The sequence below is a fragment of the Eurosta solidaginis genome, chromosome 4 (assembly GCF_040869045.1).
Source record: "Eurosta solidaginis isolate ZX-2024a chromosome 4, ASM4086904v1, whole genome shotgun sequence".
Classification (NCBI taxonomy): Eukaryota; Metazoa; Arthropoda; class Insecta; order Diptera; family Tephritidae; genus Eurosta; species Eurosta solidaginis.
In genome coordinates this window covers 173323266-173342197 of record NC_090322.1, presented here as the reverse complement: position 1 = coordinate 173342197, position 18932 = coordinate 173323266, and the positions used below count along the sequence as shown (strand labels likewise).

Sequence of the window (18932 nt, the reverse complement as noted above, 5' to 3'; positions counted from 1 at the left end):
GTGTTCATACATCTATATCTTTTGTAGTCCTTGTTCTTAGATTCTTGAGCTTCTTCAGACAATTCTCCTAATGGTAAGCACTGGTACTCTTTTAAATCTTTTCCATGTGCTAAAATTTTATGTACCGTTGGTGTAAGTTTCTTCTCAGGATACTTTTGATGCAGCATCTCTGTAGTTTTAGATGCATATTCTCCAAATCTGGGTCCATTAACTGGTTCATGGCAGTTTAAAATATTTAAAATGACTCTCAATATTTTCGCAATATCTCTATCAACTCCTGTTATGCGAGCAGTCACTTCATCGTTTTCAAAAAATCTTCTTGAGGAGTTACCATCATTTGTATTTCCGTATCCATACTTTGGACAGTCAACTGTAAGGCCAATCTCTTTATAGAATTCAACCTGAATTATTTTTGTTCTCCTGTTTTGTTTATCCTTACATGTTGTATTGTCGTCGAAAACTTCTCCTTGTTGTGGTAGTGTATAAGCCAGCTTCAAAACAAATTCCATACATTTATCCTAGCATGCAAAGGAGATATTCCATACTCATAATTTAGTTCGTCAGTTATTGAATCATCAAGATTTTCAAAGTCCTTTTGGCTCTTCTTACAAATTTGACATTTCATTGTAGATGTCGTATTTGTTATTAATTTCAAAACTTTTCCATTGACCATTGTTAGAAGAAAATCATTGCTTTATTGTAATGACATTCCCCTCTTCAATTTCAATCATTGTTGGTTATAATTTGGCAATTTGATTTTTTATATAACTCACTGTAGCTTTTATGAGTTCCGAAGATTCCTTCTCATATTTAAATAATATCGGGCGGCCAATATAGTTGATGATGGAAGTGGATTTTTCCAATATTCTGAAGCTTCATCTTTTAGTCGTAATGGAATAATAGAAGCCATAAACATATTACTATCTGTAGCTCAATTTCAGCTGATACTTCGGTTATTTTGGGACTTAGAGGAACTGCTTCTTTCTTGGCTTGAGTAATTTTTTTGTATCCAGGTAAAATATCGGCATTACGTTGCAATAATGACTTACGCAATATAATATATTTTTTCTTCGTTAAACCGAGATCTATAAACAGCGCCAAAGCTTCTTCGGGAGTGTATTTCCTAGGTAGGGAATTTGGTGGTGTGGGAATGCTGTTTTTGATCCTCATCAGTCGCACTGGACTTGCTACCGCAACTGCTTCTGTTATATGAGATTTCACGTTTTCTTCGTCTTTTTTATATTTAATAGCCAGTGCTTCTGAAAGATGAGTCGTGGCCATAGCTTTTGTGCTATTAGACAGCTTCATTTTCCTTGTGTAGGTAGAACACTCTTCTATGGGTTTTCTTGGTCTCCCTCTAGTTGGATTGGTTGACGTGCTAGGCGTTTCTTCGTCTAAAAAAGTTTTGTCAGCTAGCCACTTTTCATGCTTACTTAGAAATTTTGAATTGTTACGATAGACGTCCTTCTATTTTCTTTCTATCATAATATATTGTAAACCAATTTTTTCTTCCAGGCCTTCCTTTTCTTTAATGCTTGTTTCACTCGCTAATTCTCTCATAATAGCCTTAACGAAGTCCCGTCTTGACTTTGTAGATTTAAACACCGCAAATAGTTTCGAGTTTTGTAGATACCTATTAGAATTGTCTTCGAGTGTATCTGACTATTAAACTGTGAACAATATTTAGAAATACTATTCACTTTATTTAAGTAAAGAGAATACTTAGTTCCTTAATCTCCAAAAGACGAATGATAATGTGCATTGTATGATGGATTGCTTTATATACCTACTCTAATTATTAAACTTAATTTCAGGTATACAATTCGTAACTAAAAAAACGTATGTTGTTAACAAGTTCCAATAACAAAAACGACCTTACGGCCGTACTGAATTATATATTTATGAATTTAGATAACTGAATATTTCACAAATAACTACTGTTAATTTGACGGACCACATATTTTAACATTTTTTTATTTTTTCCATCAAAGTTTTAAAAAGGGCCTAAAAATAGGCATTTCGAAAAACAGGTATATCCGCCAACTTTTACCAAAAAAAAGACAATTTTTTTTTGTCTCAATCCTAAATTAAATTATCTTTAATAGCTATACAAGAAAACGACAACCGGCCGCCCTCTTTACTCACAAAACCATTTTAAATACAACGAAAAAGAAGAAAAATTTCAAATTTTTCATAATGTTGAAAATTGGTCAACTTTGAACGGCTCTACCTGGTAAACTATAATTTTCTGTGAAAAAAAGTTGTATATTCTTGATCCCAGGAAAATTCTCTATTAGAAACATGTATTAGATTTAGCGATCGCTTTCATGATTTTTTTGATTTTTGCCATGCTTTAACGGCAGAGGCGCCACTGTGCATCGTGGTATAATCGAAACAGCTGTCACCTTGTCCGTCCTGATGTCACGTTGATTAAAATTTTCCCAAATTATTAAATAAATTTTAAAAGTAAAAATTGCTTCAAATAAATGTTTTCATACAATTAAAGCAATACGGGCAATCCCCGATTAACTCTTAAAAAGTTTAAGTTAAAATATATTTTTTGCGTATCTTTCTTGGAGGAGTGTGGCTGCTAATCCGCTGAGAAGAATAATAATACTTCTATGTAATATAGGATTCTTTCATCGCAAGTTTTTTTGCAAACAGATGTAATTCAAATTTAATTTGTTGGGAAAACGCAAACAAAGTTTTATTTTTTCAGAGAGTTTCATTATAAAAATTAGATTTAAAGGCATATATGTCCCCTATTTTGGTACTTTTGCTTATTCTATAAATGTCAGCATTATCTTCTCCGTTGGTTATGCTGGTATATCGAAAAATCTAAAAGAGTCAACATTTTGAATTCAATGTTGAATCAGTTTACAATAAAACGTGCGACATATATGATTACTCTTATGATGAGTACTCGAACCTTTTTAACAAGCTTACATATATTAGCTTCACATCTATGTATGGTTGTTTGTAACTCTCTAGGGTAGGCGCGCAAGGGAGAGTTAGGCCTATATAAGAATAAGAAGATTATGGGTAAGGGGAATAAGGATTTGAAGCGATTTAAACTCAATTCCTATATTTCTTTATAGAAACCGTCGTAAACTCATTATATGATGAATAGACGTTTAATTCCATAGCTAATTAATGTCTTGTTATCATTTAACAAAAGATGTTAATTAAAACCCATATATTCAGCTGGAGTACGTATAAATGCTTAAATTTGTTAATTTGATAGATCAGAAGCTGTTTGCTTAACTGAAAAAAAGTTCAATATACCTCACCGTTCTTTCATAACAAATTAAATTGGTTTCAAGGCGAGTCTTTACCAGATATACCAGATATAACTAGATAGGTGATGTTATTTGAAGCGATTTAAACTCGCTTTCTATATTTCTATAGAAACCGTCTTAAACTCATTAAGATTTAGGAATATTTTAACGATGAATATACATATGTTTAAGTCTATAGCTAATTAATGTCTTAATATCATTTAATAAAAGATGTTAATTAAAGCCTATATATTTAGCTGGAATACGTATAAATGTCTTAAATTTGTTGATTTGGTAGATCAGAAGCTGTTTGTTTAACTGAAAAAAAGTTCAATACACCTCACCGTTTTTTCATAACAAATTAAATAGGTTTCAAGGCGAGTCTTTACCAGATATACCAGATATAACCAGATATGTGCTGTTATTTGAAGCGATTTAAACTCGCTTTCTACATTTCTATAGAAACCGTCTTAAACTCATTAAGATTTAGGAATATTTTAACGATGAATATATGTTTAAGTCTATAGCTAATTAACGTCTTAATATCATTTAACAAAAGATGTTAATTAAAGCCTATATATTTAGCTGGAATACGCATAAATGTCTTAAATTTGTTGATTTGGTAGATCGGAAGCTGTTTGTTTAACTGAAAAAAAAGTTCAATACACCTCACCGTTTTTTCATAACAAATTAAATAGGTTTCAAGGCTAGTCTTTACCAGATATACCAGATATAACCAGGTAGGTGCTGTTATTTGAAGCGATTAAAACTCCTTTTCTATATTTCTATAGAAACCGTCTTAAACTCATTAAGATTTAGGAATATGTGAACGATGAATATATGTTTAAGTCTATAGCTAATTAACGTCTTAATATCATTTAACAAAAGATGTTAATTAAAGCCTATATATTTAGCTGGAATACGCATAAATGTCTTAAATTTGTTGATTTGGTAGATCGGAAGCTGTTTGTTTAACTGAAAAAAAAGTTCAATACACCTCACCGTTTTTTCATAACAAATTAAATAGGTTTCAAGGCTAGTCTTTACCAGATATACCAGATATAACCAGATAGGTGCTGTTATTTGAAGCGATTAAAACTCCTTTTCTATATTTCTATAGAAACCGTCTTAAACTCATTAAGATTTAGGAATATGTGAACGATGAATATATGTTTAAGTCTATAGCTAATTAACGTCTTAATATCATTTAACAAAAGATGTTAATTAAAGCCTATATATTTAGCTGGAATACGCATAAATGTCTTAAATTTGTTGATTTGGTAGATCGGAAGCTGTTTGTTTAACTGAAAAAAAAGTTCAATACACCTCACCGTTTTTTCATAACAAATTAAATAGGTTTCAAGGCTAGTCTTTACCAGATATACCAGATATAACCAGGTAGGCGCTGTTATTTGAAGCGATTAAAACTCCTTTTCTATATTTCTATAGAAACCGTCTTAAACTCATTAAGATTTAGGAATATGTGAACGATGAATATATGTTTAAGTCTATAGCTAATTAACGTCTTAATATCATTTAACAAAAGATGTTAATTAAAGCCTATATATTTAGCTGGAATACGCATAAATGTCTTAAATTTGTTGATTTGGTAGATCGGAAGCTGTTTGTTTAACTGAAAAAAAAGTTCAATACACCTCACCGTTTTTTCATAACAAATTAAATAGGTTTCAAGGCTAGTCTTTACCAGATATACCAGATATAACCAGGTAGGCGCTGTTATTTGAAGCGATTTAAACTCCTTTTCTATATTTCTATAGAAACCGTCTTAAACTCATTAAGATTTAGGAACATGTGAACGATGAATATATGTTTAAGTCTATAGCTAATTAATGTCTTAATATCATTTAACAAAAGATGTTAATTAAAGCCTATATATTTAGCTGGAATACGTATAAATGTCTTAAATTTGTTGATTTGGTAAATCAGAAGCTGTTTGTTTAACTGAAAAAAAAGTTCAATACACCTCACCGTTTTTTCATAACAAATTAAATAGGTTTCAAGGCTAGTCTTTACCAGATATACCAGATATAACCAGGTAGGCGCTGTTATTTGAAGCGATTTAAACTCCTTTTCTATATTTCTATAGAAACCGTCTTAAACTCATTAAGATTTAGGAACATGTGAACGATGAATATATGTTTAAGTCTATAGCTAATTAACGTCTTAATATCATTTAACAAAAGATGTTAATTAAAGCCTATATATTTAGCTGGAATACGCATAAATGTCTTAAATTTGTTGATTTGGTAGATCGGAAGCTGTTTGTTTAACTGAAAAAAAAGTTCAATACACCTCACCGTTTTTTCATAACAAATTAAATAGGTTTCAAGGCTAGTCTTTACCAGATATACCAGATATAACCAGGTAGGCGCTGTTATTTGAAGCGATTTAAACTCCTTTTCTATATTTCTATAGAAACCGTCTTAAACTCATTAAGATTTAGGAACATGTGAACGATGAATATATGTTTAAGTCTATAGCTAATTAATGTCTTAATATCATTTAACAAAAGATGTTAATTAAAGCCTATATATTTAGCTGGAATACGTATAAATGTCTTAAATTTGTTGATTTGGTAAATCAGAAGCTGTTTGTTTAACTGAAAAAAAAGTTCAATACACCTCACCGTTTTTTCATAACAAATTAAATAGGTTTCAAGGCGAGTCTTTACCAGATATACCAGATATAACCAGATATGTGCTGTTATTTGAAGCGATTTAAACTCGCTTTCTACATTTCTATAGAAACCGTCTTAAACTCATTAAGATTTAGGAATATTTTAACGATGAATATATGTTTAGGTCTATAGCTAATTAACGTCTTAATATCATTTAACAAAAGATGTTAATTAAAGCCTATATATTTAGCTGAAATACGCATAAATGTCTTAAATTTGTTGTTTTGGTAGATTGGAAGCAGCTGTTTGTTTAACTGAAAAAAAAGTTCAATACACCTCACCGTTTTTTCATAACAAATTAAATAGGTTTCAAGGCGAGTCTTTACCAGATATACCAGATATAACCAGATAGGTGCTGTTATTTGAAGCGCTTAAAACTCCTTTTCTATATTTCTATAGAAACCGTCTTAAACTCATTAAGATTTAGGAACATGTGAACGATGAATGTATGTTTAAGTCTATAGCTAATTAATGTCTTAATATCATTTAACAAAAGATGTTAATTAAAGCCTATATATTTAGCTGGAATACGTATAAATGTCTTAAATTTGTTGATTTGGTAAATCAGAAGCTGTTTGTTTAACTGAAAAAAAAGTTCAATACACCTCACCGTTTTTTCATAACAAATTAAATAGGTTTCAAGGCGAGTCTTTACCAGATATACCAGATATAACCAGATATGTGCTGTTATTTGAAGCGATTTAAACTCGCTTTCTACATTTCTATAGAAACCGTCTTAAACTCATTAAGATTTAGGAATATTTTAACGATGAATATATGTTTAAGTCTATAGCTAATTAACGTCTTAATATCATTTAACAAAAGATGTTAATTAAAGCCTATATATTTAGCTGGAATACGCATAAATGTCTTAAATTTGTTGATTTGGTAGATCGGAAGCTGTTTGTTTAACTGAAAAAAAAGTTCAATACACCTCACCGTTTTTTCATAACAAATTAAATAGGTTTCAAGGCGAGTCTTTACCAGATATACCAGATATAACCAGATAGGTGCTGTTATTTGAAGCGCTTAAAACTCCTTTTCTATATTTCTATAGAAACCGTCTTTAAACTCATTAAGATTTAGGAACATGTGAACGATGAATATATGTTTAAGTCTATAGCTAATTAACGTCTTAATATCATTTAACAAAAAATGTTAATTAAAGCCTATATATTTAGCTGGAATACGCATAAATGTCTTAAATTTGTTGATTTGGTAGATCGGAAGCTGTTTGTTTAACTGAAAAAAAAGTTCAATACACCTCACCGTTTTTTCATAACAAATTAAATAGGTTTCAAGGCGAGTCTTTACCAGATATACCAGATATAACCAGATAGGTGCTGTTATTTGAAGCGCTTAAAACTCCTTTTCTATATTTCCATAGAAACCGTCTTAAACTCATTAAGATTTAGGAACATGTGAACGATGAATATATGTTTAAGTCTATAGCTAATTAACGTCTTAATATCATTTAACAAAAAATGTTAATTAAAGCCTATATATTTAGCTGGAATACGCATAAATGTCTTAAATTTGTTGATTTGGTAGATCGGAAGCTGTTTGTTTAACTGAAAAAAAAGTTCAAAACACCTCACCGTTTTTTCATAACAAATTAAATAGGTTTCAAGGCTAGTCTTTAACAGATATACCAGATATAACCAGGTAGGCACTGTTATTTGAAGCGATTTAAACTCCTTTTCTATATTTCTATAGAAACCGTCTTAAACTCATTAAGATTTAGGAACATGTGAACGATGAATATATGTTTAAGTCTATAGCTAATTAACGTCTTAATATCATTTAACAAAAAATGTTAATTAAAGCCTATATATTTAGCTGGAATACGCATAAATGTCTTAAATTTGTTGATTTGGTAGATCGGAAGCTGTTTGTTTAACTGAAAAAAAAGTTCAATACACCTCACCGTTTTTTCATAACAAATTAAATAGGTTTCAAGGCTAGTCTTTACCAGATATACCAGATATAACCAGGTAGGCACTGTTATTTGAAGCGATTTAAACTCCTTTTCTATATTTCTATAGAAACCGTCTTAAACTCATTAAGATTTAGGAACATGTGAACGATGAATATATGTTTAAGTCTATAGCTAATTAACGTCTTAATATCATTTAACAAAAAATGTTAATTAAAGCCTATATATTTAGCTGAAATACGCATAAATGTCTTAAATTTGTTGATTTGGTAGATCGGAAGCTGTTTGTTTAACTGAAAAAAAAGTTCAATACACCTCACCGTTTTTTCATAACAAATTAAATAGGTTTCAAGGCTAGTCTTTACCAGATATACCAGATATAACCAGGTAGGCACTGTTATTTGAAGCGATTTAAACTCCTTTTCTATATTTCTATAGAAACCGTCTTAAACTCATTAAGATTTAGGAACATGTGAACGATGAATATATGTTTAAGTCTATAGCTAATTAACGTCTTAATATCATTTAACAAAAAATGTTAATTAAAGCCTATATATTTAGCTGGAATACGCATAAATGTCTTAAATTTGTTGATTTGGTAGATCGGAAGCTGTTTGTTTAACTGAAAAAAAAGTTCAATACACCTCACCGTTTTTTCATTACAAATTAAATAGGTTTCAAGGCTAGTCTTTACCAGATATACCAGATATAACCAGGTAGGCACTGTTATTTGAAGCGATTTAAACTCCTTTTCTATATTTCTATAGAAACCGTCTTAAACTCATTAAGATTTAGGAACATGTGAACGATGAATATATGTTTAAGTCTATAGCTAATTAACGTCTTAATATCATTTAACAAAAAATGTTAATTAAAGCCTATATATTTAGCTGGAATACGCATAAATGTCTTAAATTTGTTGATTTGGTAGATCGGAAGCTGTTTGTTTAACTGAAAAAAAAGTTCAATACACCTCACCGTTTTTTCATAACAAATTAAATAGGTTTCAAGGCTAGTCTTTACCAGATATACCAGATATAACCAGGTAGGCACTGTTATTTGAAGCGATTTAAACTCCTTTTCTATATTTCTATAGAAACCGTCTTAAACTCATTAAGATTTAGGAACATGTGAACGATGAATATATGTTTAAGTCTATAGCTAATTAACGTCTTAATATCATTTAACAAAAAATGTTAATTAAAGCCTATATATTTAGCTGGAATACGCATAAATGTCTTAAATTTGTTGATTTGGTAGATCGGAAGCTGTTTGTTTAACTGAAAAAAAAGTTCAATACACCTCACCGTTTTTTCATAACAAATTAAATAGGTTTCAAGGCTAGTCTTTACCAGATATACCAGATATAACCAGGTAGGCACTGTTATTTGAAGCGATTTAAACTCCTTTTCTATATTTCTATAGAAACCGTCTTAAACTCATTAAGATTTAGGAACATGTGAACGATGAATATATGTTTAAGTCTATAGCTAATTAACGTCTTAATATCATTTAACAAAAAATGTTAATTAAAGCCTATATATTTAGCTGAAATACGCATAAATGTCTTAAATTTGTTGATTTGGTAGATCGGAAGCTGTTTGTTTAACTGAAAAAAAAGTTCAATACACCTCACCGTTTTTTCATAACAAATTAAATAGGTTTCAAGGCTAGTCTTTACCAGATATACCAGATATAACCAGGTAAACGCTGTTATTTGAAGCGATTTAAACTCCTTTTCTATATTTCTATAGAAACCGTCTTAAACTCATTAAGATTTAGGAATATTTTAACGATGAATATATGTTTAAGTCTATAGCTAATTAACGTCTTAATATCATTTAACAAAAGATGTTAATTAAAGCCTATATATTTAGCTGGAATACGCATAAATGTCTTAAATTTGTTGATTTGGTAGATCGGAAGCTGTTTGTTTAACTGAAAAAAAAGTTCAAAACACCTCACCGTTTTTTCATAACAAATTAAATAGGTTTCAAGGCGAGTCTTTACCAGATATACCAGATATAACCAGATAGGTGCTGTTATTTGAAGCGCTTAAAACTCCTTTTCTATATTTCTATAGAAACCGTCTTAAACTCATTAAGATTTAGGAATATTTTAACGATGAATATATGTTTAAGTCTATAGCTAATTAATGTCTTAATATCATTTAACAAAAGATGTTAATTATAGCCTATATATTTAGCTGGAATACGTATAAATGTCTTAAATTTGTTGATTTGGTAAATCAGAAGCTGTTTGTTTAACTGAAAAAAAAGTTCAATATACCTCACAGTTTTTTCATAACAAATTAAATAAGTTTCAAGGCGAGTCTTTACCAGATATACCAGATATAACCAGATAGGTGCTGTTATTTGAAGCGCTTAAAACTCCTTTTCTATATTTCTATAGAAACCGTCTTAAACTCATTAAGATTTAGGAATATTTTAACGATGAATATATGTTTAAGTCTATAGCTAATTAACGTCTTAATATCATTTAACAAAATATGTTAATTAAAGCCTATATATTTAGCTGGAATACGCATAAATGTCTTAAATTTGTTGATTTGGTAAATCGGAAGCTGTTTGTTTAACTGAAAAAAAAGTTCAATACACCTCACCGTTTTTTCATAACAAATTAAATAGGTTTCAAGGCGAGTCTTTACCAGATATACCAGATATAACCAGATAGGTGCTGTTATTTGAAGCGCTTAAAACTCCTTTTCTATATTTCTATAGAAACCGTCTTAAACTCATTAAGATTTAGGAATATTTTAACGATGAATATATGTTTAAGTCTATAGCTAATTAATGTCTTAATATCATTTAACAAAAGATGTTAATTAAAGCCTATATATTTAGCTGGAATACGTATAAATGTCATAAATTTGTTGATTTGGTAAATCAGAAGCTGTTTGTTTAACTGAAAAAAAAGTTCAATACACCTCACCGTTTTTTCATAACAAATTAAATAGGTTTCAAGGCGAGTCTTTACCAGATATACCAGATATAACCAGATAGGTGCTGTTATTTGAAGCGCTTAAAACTCCTTTTCTATATTTCTATAGAAACCGTCTTAAACTCATTAAGATCTAGGAATATGTGAACGATGAATATATGTTTAAGTCTATAGCTAATTAATGTCTTAATATCATTTAACAAAAGATGTTAATTAAAGCCTATATATTTAGCTGGAATACGTATAAATGTCTTAAATTTGTTGATTTGGTAGATCAGAAGCTGTTTGCTTAACTGAAAAAAAAGTTCAATACACCTCACCGTTTTTTCATAACAAATTAAATAGGTTTCAAGGCGAGTCTTTACCAGATATACCAGATATAACCAGATAGGTGCTGTTATTTGAAGCGATTTAAACTCGCTTTCTATATTTCTATAGAAACCGTCTTAAACTCATTAAGATCTAGGAATATGTGAACGATGAATATATGTTTAAGTCTATAGCTAATTAATGTCTTAATATCATTTAACAAAAGATGTTAATTAAAGCCTATATATTTAGCTGGAAACGTATAAATGTCTTAAATTTGTTGATTTGGTAAATCAGAAGCTGTTTGTTTAACTGAAAAAAAAGTTCAATACACCTCACCGTTTTTTCATAACAAATTAAATAGGTTTCAAGGCGAGTCTTTACCTGATATACCAGATATAACCAGATAGGTTCTGTTATTTGAAGCGATTTAAACTCGCTTTCTATATTTCTATAGAAACTGTCTTAAACTCATTAAGATCTAGGAATATGTGAACGATGAATATATGTTTAAGTCTATAGCTAATTAATGTCTTAATATCATTTAACAAAAGATGTTAATTAAAGCCTATATATTTAGCTGGAATACGTATAAATGTCTTAAATTTGTTGATTTGGTAAATCAAAAGCTGTTTGTTTAACTGAAAAAAAAGTTCAATACACCTCACCGTTTTTTCATAACAAATTAAATAGGTTTCAAGGCGAGTCTTTACCTGATATACCAGATATAACCAGATAGGTTCTGTTATTTTAAGCGATTTAAACTCGCTTTCTATATTTCTATAGAAACCGTCTTAAACTCATTAAGATCTAGGAATATGTGAACGATGAATATATGTTTAAGTCTATAGCTAATTAATGTCTTAATATCATTTAACAAAAGATGTTAATTAAAGCCTATATATTTAGCTGGAATACGTATAAATGTCTTAAATTTGTTGATTTGGTAGATCAGAAGCTGTTTGCTTAACTGAAAAAAAAGTTCAATACACCTCACCGTTTTTTCATAACAAATTAAATAGGTTTCAAGGCGAGTCTTTACCTGATATACCAGATATAACCAGATAGGTTCTGTTATTTGAAGCGATTTAAACTCGCTTTCTATATTTCTATGGAAACCGTCTTAAACTCATTAAGATCTAGGAATATGTGAACGATGAATATATGTTTAAGTCTATAGCTAATTAATGTCTTAATATCATTTAACAAAAGATGTTAATTAAAGCCTATATATTTAGCTGGAATACACATAAATGTCTTAAATTTGTTGATTTGGTAGATCAGAAGCTGTTTGCTTAACTGAAAAAAAAGTTCAATACACCTCACCGTTTTTTCATAACAAATTAAATAGGTTTCAAGGCGAGTCTTTACCAGATATACCAGATATAACCAGATAGGTGCTGTTATTTGAAGCGATTTAAACTCGCTTTCTATATTTCTATAAGTGGTGGGATTATTTTCGAATTATATTCGAATAAACGAATAAATTTATTCGTTTCAAATAATTCGAATAATATTTATTCGAACTTTTTATTCGTTTATTCGCTTCTATTTATTCGAATTCCTTTCTTTATTATTCGAATAGTGCGTACTATGTTTTGGTTTGTATAAACATCTAATTGGATACGATTAAAAAAATATTTTTACATGTCATTGTCAACATTTTTTGCGAAGTCTGATGATTCAAAAGTCAATGTTAACTTAATTGAAAACTTTGGAAAAAAAATTCCTAAAATAAAGTTTGAAGCAATCCATTTTAAACGTAACAAAATTCTAGTCGAACTAGGGCCTAGTTCCAAAAACGACTGCCTGTCTGTTCTTGCCATTCCTTAAAGTTTTGATTGTCCTTGAACGCGTTAAACGCTGTAATATAAATACCCAAATGTGCATATAAGCATATTCTAACATATGTACCTGTTGTATTCTTGCAGATTCCTTTCAAATCAGATTCATATACAAGTGCATATGGGTTTCTCTATATAGGTATACATAGGTAGATATGTAAATTCAAGAAACTGCGCAAGGGGTGATATGAAATAAAAATCCCACTTACAACATATATACTTACATACGTCTGTATGTACATGCCAAACAAAAATCCCTACCATATTAATCTTATTCAAATACATGTACATTTCTGTACACACTTGTTTACTAATAAACAAAGTTCTATGATCAGTACAGTGGATAACGACCCCGATATTTCTAGCTTAAGACTCAAGAACAACGTTGGTTACGTAAATATAACTAAATAAATGAATGTTGACAAAGCAACCCCAAACAAACAAAAATATATGCACATATGCATCTATACACACATAAATATATGTATGTATACATACATCTGCATGCTCATATGTACAAGCGATGAGCGTAAGATAAACATATTTTTTTTTATTTTACTATTCGAAGTATTCGAATCGTACGCACTGGCGAATAAAAGAGTTTATTATTCGAATAATTTTTATTCGAATAGTCCCACCCCTAATTTCTATAGAAATGGTCTTAAGCTCATAAGATTTAGGAATATGTGAAAGATGAATAGACGTTTAATACTATTTTCACACAGACGGCTTATTGAATAATAAAGGCATTTTTCTACATTAAGACTCTTATTGAGCTCAATCTTCCCTACAAAATTCGAATCTATTATTATTTCATTAGTAGCTAATCGAATGCCTAATGAAGTCAAAAGCACAATGCAACTCTGTTGGCAGCGTTCCGATTCCGTTTCCGCTTCTTAGTTTTTGGTGTGTTCAGTGCTTAAAAATGTCATTTGTCAAAGCAAATGTCATTGTCTGCATGGCGGAACGATACAAGGTGGCCGCATCGAACAGCTGATTATAACCTTTTTTATTTGATTTGATACATCAACTACCGGCGCAGTACGATTTTGACATTTGTCCATTGAATTTACAAGTACATGGAATTTTTTTTGTTTGTAGGTATGTCACCATGCTCCCACCTTGTATCGTTCCGCCATGATTGAGCAGTTACTTCTGTGTGAAAGCAAAAAATTTACGATTTCATTAGCAGGTTAAATGAGATCATTAAGTTTCTGTGTGAAAACAGTATAAGATAAACAGAATTTTTTTATACTCAGTTGAGCAGAGCTCACAGAGTATATTAACTTTGATTGCATAACGGTTGGTTGTACAGGTATAAAGGAATCGAGATAGATATAGACTTCCATATATCAAAATCATCAGTATCGAAAAAAAATTCGATTGAGCCATGTCCGTCCGTCCGTCCGTCCGTCTGTCCGTTAACACGACAACTTGAGTAAATTTTGAGGTATCTTGATGAAATTTGGTATGTAGGTTCCTGGGCACTCATCTCAGATCGCTATTTAAAATGAACGATATCGGACAATAACCACGCCCACTTTTTCGATATCGAAAATTTCGAAAAATCGAAAAAGTGCGATAATTCATTACCAAATACGCATTAAGCGATGAAACTGGGTGGGTGAGTTGAGCTTATGATGCAGAATAGAAAACTAGTAAAATTTTGGACAATGGGCGTGGCACCGCCCACTTTTAAATGAAGGTAATTTAGAAGTTTTGCAAGCTGTAATTTGGAAGTCGTTGAAGATATCATGATGAAATTTGGCAGGAACGTTACTCTTATTACTTTATGTCTGCTTAATAAAAATTAGCAAAATCGGAGAACGACCACGCCCACTTTTTAAAAAAAATTTTTTTTAAATTCCAATTTTAAAAGAAAAGTTAATATCTTTACAGCATATAAGTAAATTATGCCATCATTCAACTCCAGTAATGATATGGGGCAACAAAATACAAAAGTAAAAGGAAATTTCAAAATGGGCGTGGCTCCGCCCTTTTTCATTTAATTTGTCTAGGATGCTTTTAATGCCATAAGTCGAACAAAAATTAACCAATCCTTGTGAAATTTGGTAGAGGCTTAGCTTCTAGGACGATAACTGTTTTCTGTGAAAAAGGGCGAAATCGGTTGAAGCCACGCCCAGTTTTTATACATAGTCGACCGTCTGTCCTTCCGCTCGGCCGTTAACACGATAACTTGAGCAAAAATCGATATATCTTTACTAAACTCAGTTCAGGTACTTATCTGATCTCACTTTGTATTGGTGTAAAAAATGGCCGAAATCCACACTTTTTCGATATCGAAAATTACGAAAAATGGAAAAAAATGCCATAATTATATACCAAATACGAAAAAAGGGATGAAACATGGTAATTGTATTGCTCTATTGACGCAAAATATAACTTTAGAAAAAAACTTGGTAAAATGGGTGTGACACCTACCATATTAAGTAGAAGAAAATGAAAAAGTTTTGCAGGGCGAAATCAAAAGCCGTTGGAATCTTGGAAGGAATACTGTACGTGGTATTAGATATATAAATAAATTAGCGGTACCCGACAGATGATGTTCTGGATCACCCTGGTCCACATTTTGGTAGATATCTCGAAAACGCCTTCACATATACAACTAAGGGCCACTCCCTTTTAAAACCCTCATTAATACCTTTAATTTGATACCCATATCGTACAAACACATTCTAGAGTCACCCCTGGTCCACGTTTATGGCGATATATCGAAAAGGCGTCCACATATAGAACTAAGGCCCACTCCTTTTTAAAATACTCATTAACACCTTTCATTTGATACCCATATCGTACAAATAAATTCTAGAGTCACCCCTGGTCCACCTTTATGTCGATATCTCGAAAAGACGTTCACCTATAGAACTAAGGCCCACGCCTTTTTAAAATACTCATTAACACCTTTCATTTGATACCCATATCGTACAAAAAAATTCTAGAGTCACCCCTGGCCCACCTTTATGGCGATATCTCGAAAAGGCATCCACCTATAGAACTAAGGCCCACTCCCTTTTAAAATACTCTTTAACACCTTTCATTTGATACCCATATCGTATAAACAAATTCTAGAGTCACCCCTGGTCCACCTTTATGTCGATATCTCGAAAGGGCGTCCACCTATAGAACTAAGGCCCGCGCTCTTTTAAAATACTCATTAACACCTTTCATTTGATACCCATATCGTACAAACAAATTCTAGAGTCACCCCTGGTCCACCTTTATGGCGATATCTCGAAAAGGTGTCCACCTATAGAACTAAGGCCCACACCCTTTTAAAACACTCATTAACACCTTTCATTTGATACCCATATCGTATAAACAAATTATAGAGTCACCCCTGGTCCACCTTTATGTCGATATCTCGAAAGGGCGTCCACCTATAGAAGTAAGGCCCGCGCCCTTTTAAAATACTCATTAACACCTTTCATTTGATACCCATATCGTACAAACAAATTCTAGAGTCACCCCTGGTCCACCTTTATGTCGATATCTCGAAAAGGCGTCCACCTATAGGACTAAGGCCCACTCCCTTTTAAAATACTCTTTAACACCTTTCATTTGATACCCATATCGTATAAACAAACTCTAGAGTTACCCCTGGTCCACCTTTATGTCGATATCTCGAAAGGGCGTCCACCTATAGAACTAAGGCCCGCGCCCTTTTAAAATACTCATTAACACCTTTCATTTGATACGCATATCGTACAAACAAATTCTAGAGTCACCCCTGGTCCACCCTTATGGCGATATCTCGAAAAGGCGTCCACCTATAGAACTAAGGCACACACCCTTTTAAAATACTCCTTACCACCTTTCATTTGATACCAATATCGTATAAACAAATTCTAGAGTCACCCCTGGTCCACCTTTATGTCGATATCTCGAAAGGGCGTCCACCTATAGAACTAAGGCCCGAGCCCTTTTAAAATACTCATTAACACCTTTCATTTGATACCCATATCGTACAAACAAATTCTAGAGTCACCCCTGGCCCACCTTTATGGCGATATCTCGAAAAGGCATCCACCTATAGAACTAAGGCCCACTCCCTTTTAAAATACTCATTAACACCTTTCATTTGATACCCATATCGTACAAACAAATTCTAGAGTCACCCCTGGTCTACCTTTATGGAGATATCTCGAAAAGGCGTCCACCTATAGAACTAAGGCCCACTCCCTTTTAAAATACTCATTAACACCTTTCATTTGATACCCATATCGTACAAACAAATTCTAGAGTCACCCCTGGTCTACCTTTATGGAGATATCTCGAAAAGGCGTCCACCTATAGAACTAAGACCCACGCCCTTTTAAAATACTCATTAACACCTTTCATTTGATACCCATATCGTACAAACAAATTCTAGAGTCACCCCTGGTCCACCTTTATGGCGATATCTCGAAAAGGCATCCACCTATAGAACTAAGGCCCACTCCCTTTTAAAATACTTATTAACACCTTTCATTTGATACCCATATATCACAAACAAATTCTAGAGTCACCCCTGGTCTACCTTTATGGAGATATCTCGAAAAGGCGTCCACCTATAGAACTAAGACCCGCGCCCTTTTAAAATACTCATTAACACCTTTCATTTGATACCCATATCGTACAAACAAATTCTAGAGTCACCCCTGGCCCACCTTTATGGCGATATCTCGAAAAGGCATCCACCTATAGAACTAAGGCCCACTCCCTTTTAAAATACTCATTAACACCTTTCATTTGATACCCATATCGTACAAACAAATTCTAGAGTCACCCCTGGTCTACCTTTATGGAGATATCTCGAAAAGGCGTCCACCTATAGAACTAAGACCCACGCCCTTTTAAAATACTCATTAACACCTTTCATTTGATACCCATATCGTACAAACAAATTCTAGAGTCACCCCTGGTCCACCTTTATGGCGATATCTCGAAAAGGCGTCCACCTATAGAACTAAGGCCCACACCCTTTTAAAATACTCATTAGCACCTTTCATTTGATACCCATATTGTACAAACGCATTCTAGAGTCACCCCTGGTCCACGTTTATGGCGATATCCCGAAAAGGCGTCCACCCATAGAACAAAGGCCCACTCCCTTTTAAAACACTTATTACACTTTTCGTTTGACACCCATATTGTACAAACGCATTCTAGAGTCAACCCAGGTCCACTTTTATAACGATATTCCGAAAAGGCGTCCACCTATAGAACTAAGGCCCACTCCTTTCTAAAATACTCATTAACACCTTTCATTTGATACCCATATAGTACAAACAAATTCTAGAGTCACCCCTGGTCCACGTTTATGGCGATATCTCGAAAAGGCGTCCACCTTTAGAACTAAGGCCCACGCCCTTTTAAAATACTCATTAACACCTTTCATTTGATACCCATATCGTACAAACAAATTCTAGAGTCAGCCCTGGTCCACCTTTATGGCGATATCTCGAAAAGGTGTCCACCTATAGAACTATGGCCCACTCCCTCTTAAAATACTCTTTAATACCTGCCATTTGATACGCATGTCATACAAACACATTCCAGGGTTACCCTAGGTTAATTTTCCTACATGGTGATTTTACCTTATTTTGTCTCCATAGCCGTCAACTGAGTATGTAATGTTCGGTTACACCCGAACTTAGCCTTCCTTACTTGTTTATACTCAATTGAGCAGAGCTCACAGAGTATATTAACTTTGATTGGATAACGGTTGGTTGTACATATATAAAGGAATCGAGATAGATATAGACTTCCATATATCAAAATCATCAGTATCGAAAAAAAATTTGATTAAGCCATGTCCGTCCGTCTGTCCGTTAACACGATAACTTGAGTAAATTTTGAGATATCTTGACGAAATTTGGTATGTAGGTTCCTGGGCGCTCATCTCA

At 32.3% G+C, this 18932-nt stretch overlaps 1 protein-coding gene across 6 annotated transcripts in view; it reads right to left on the bottom strand.

The window, feature by feature from the left end:
• rdgA (retinal degeneration A) overlaps positions 1-18932 on the bottom strand; it is a 1310388-nt gene that overhangs the window by 813666 nt on the left and 477790 nt on the right. The window lies entirely within an intron of this gene.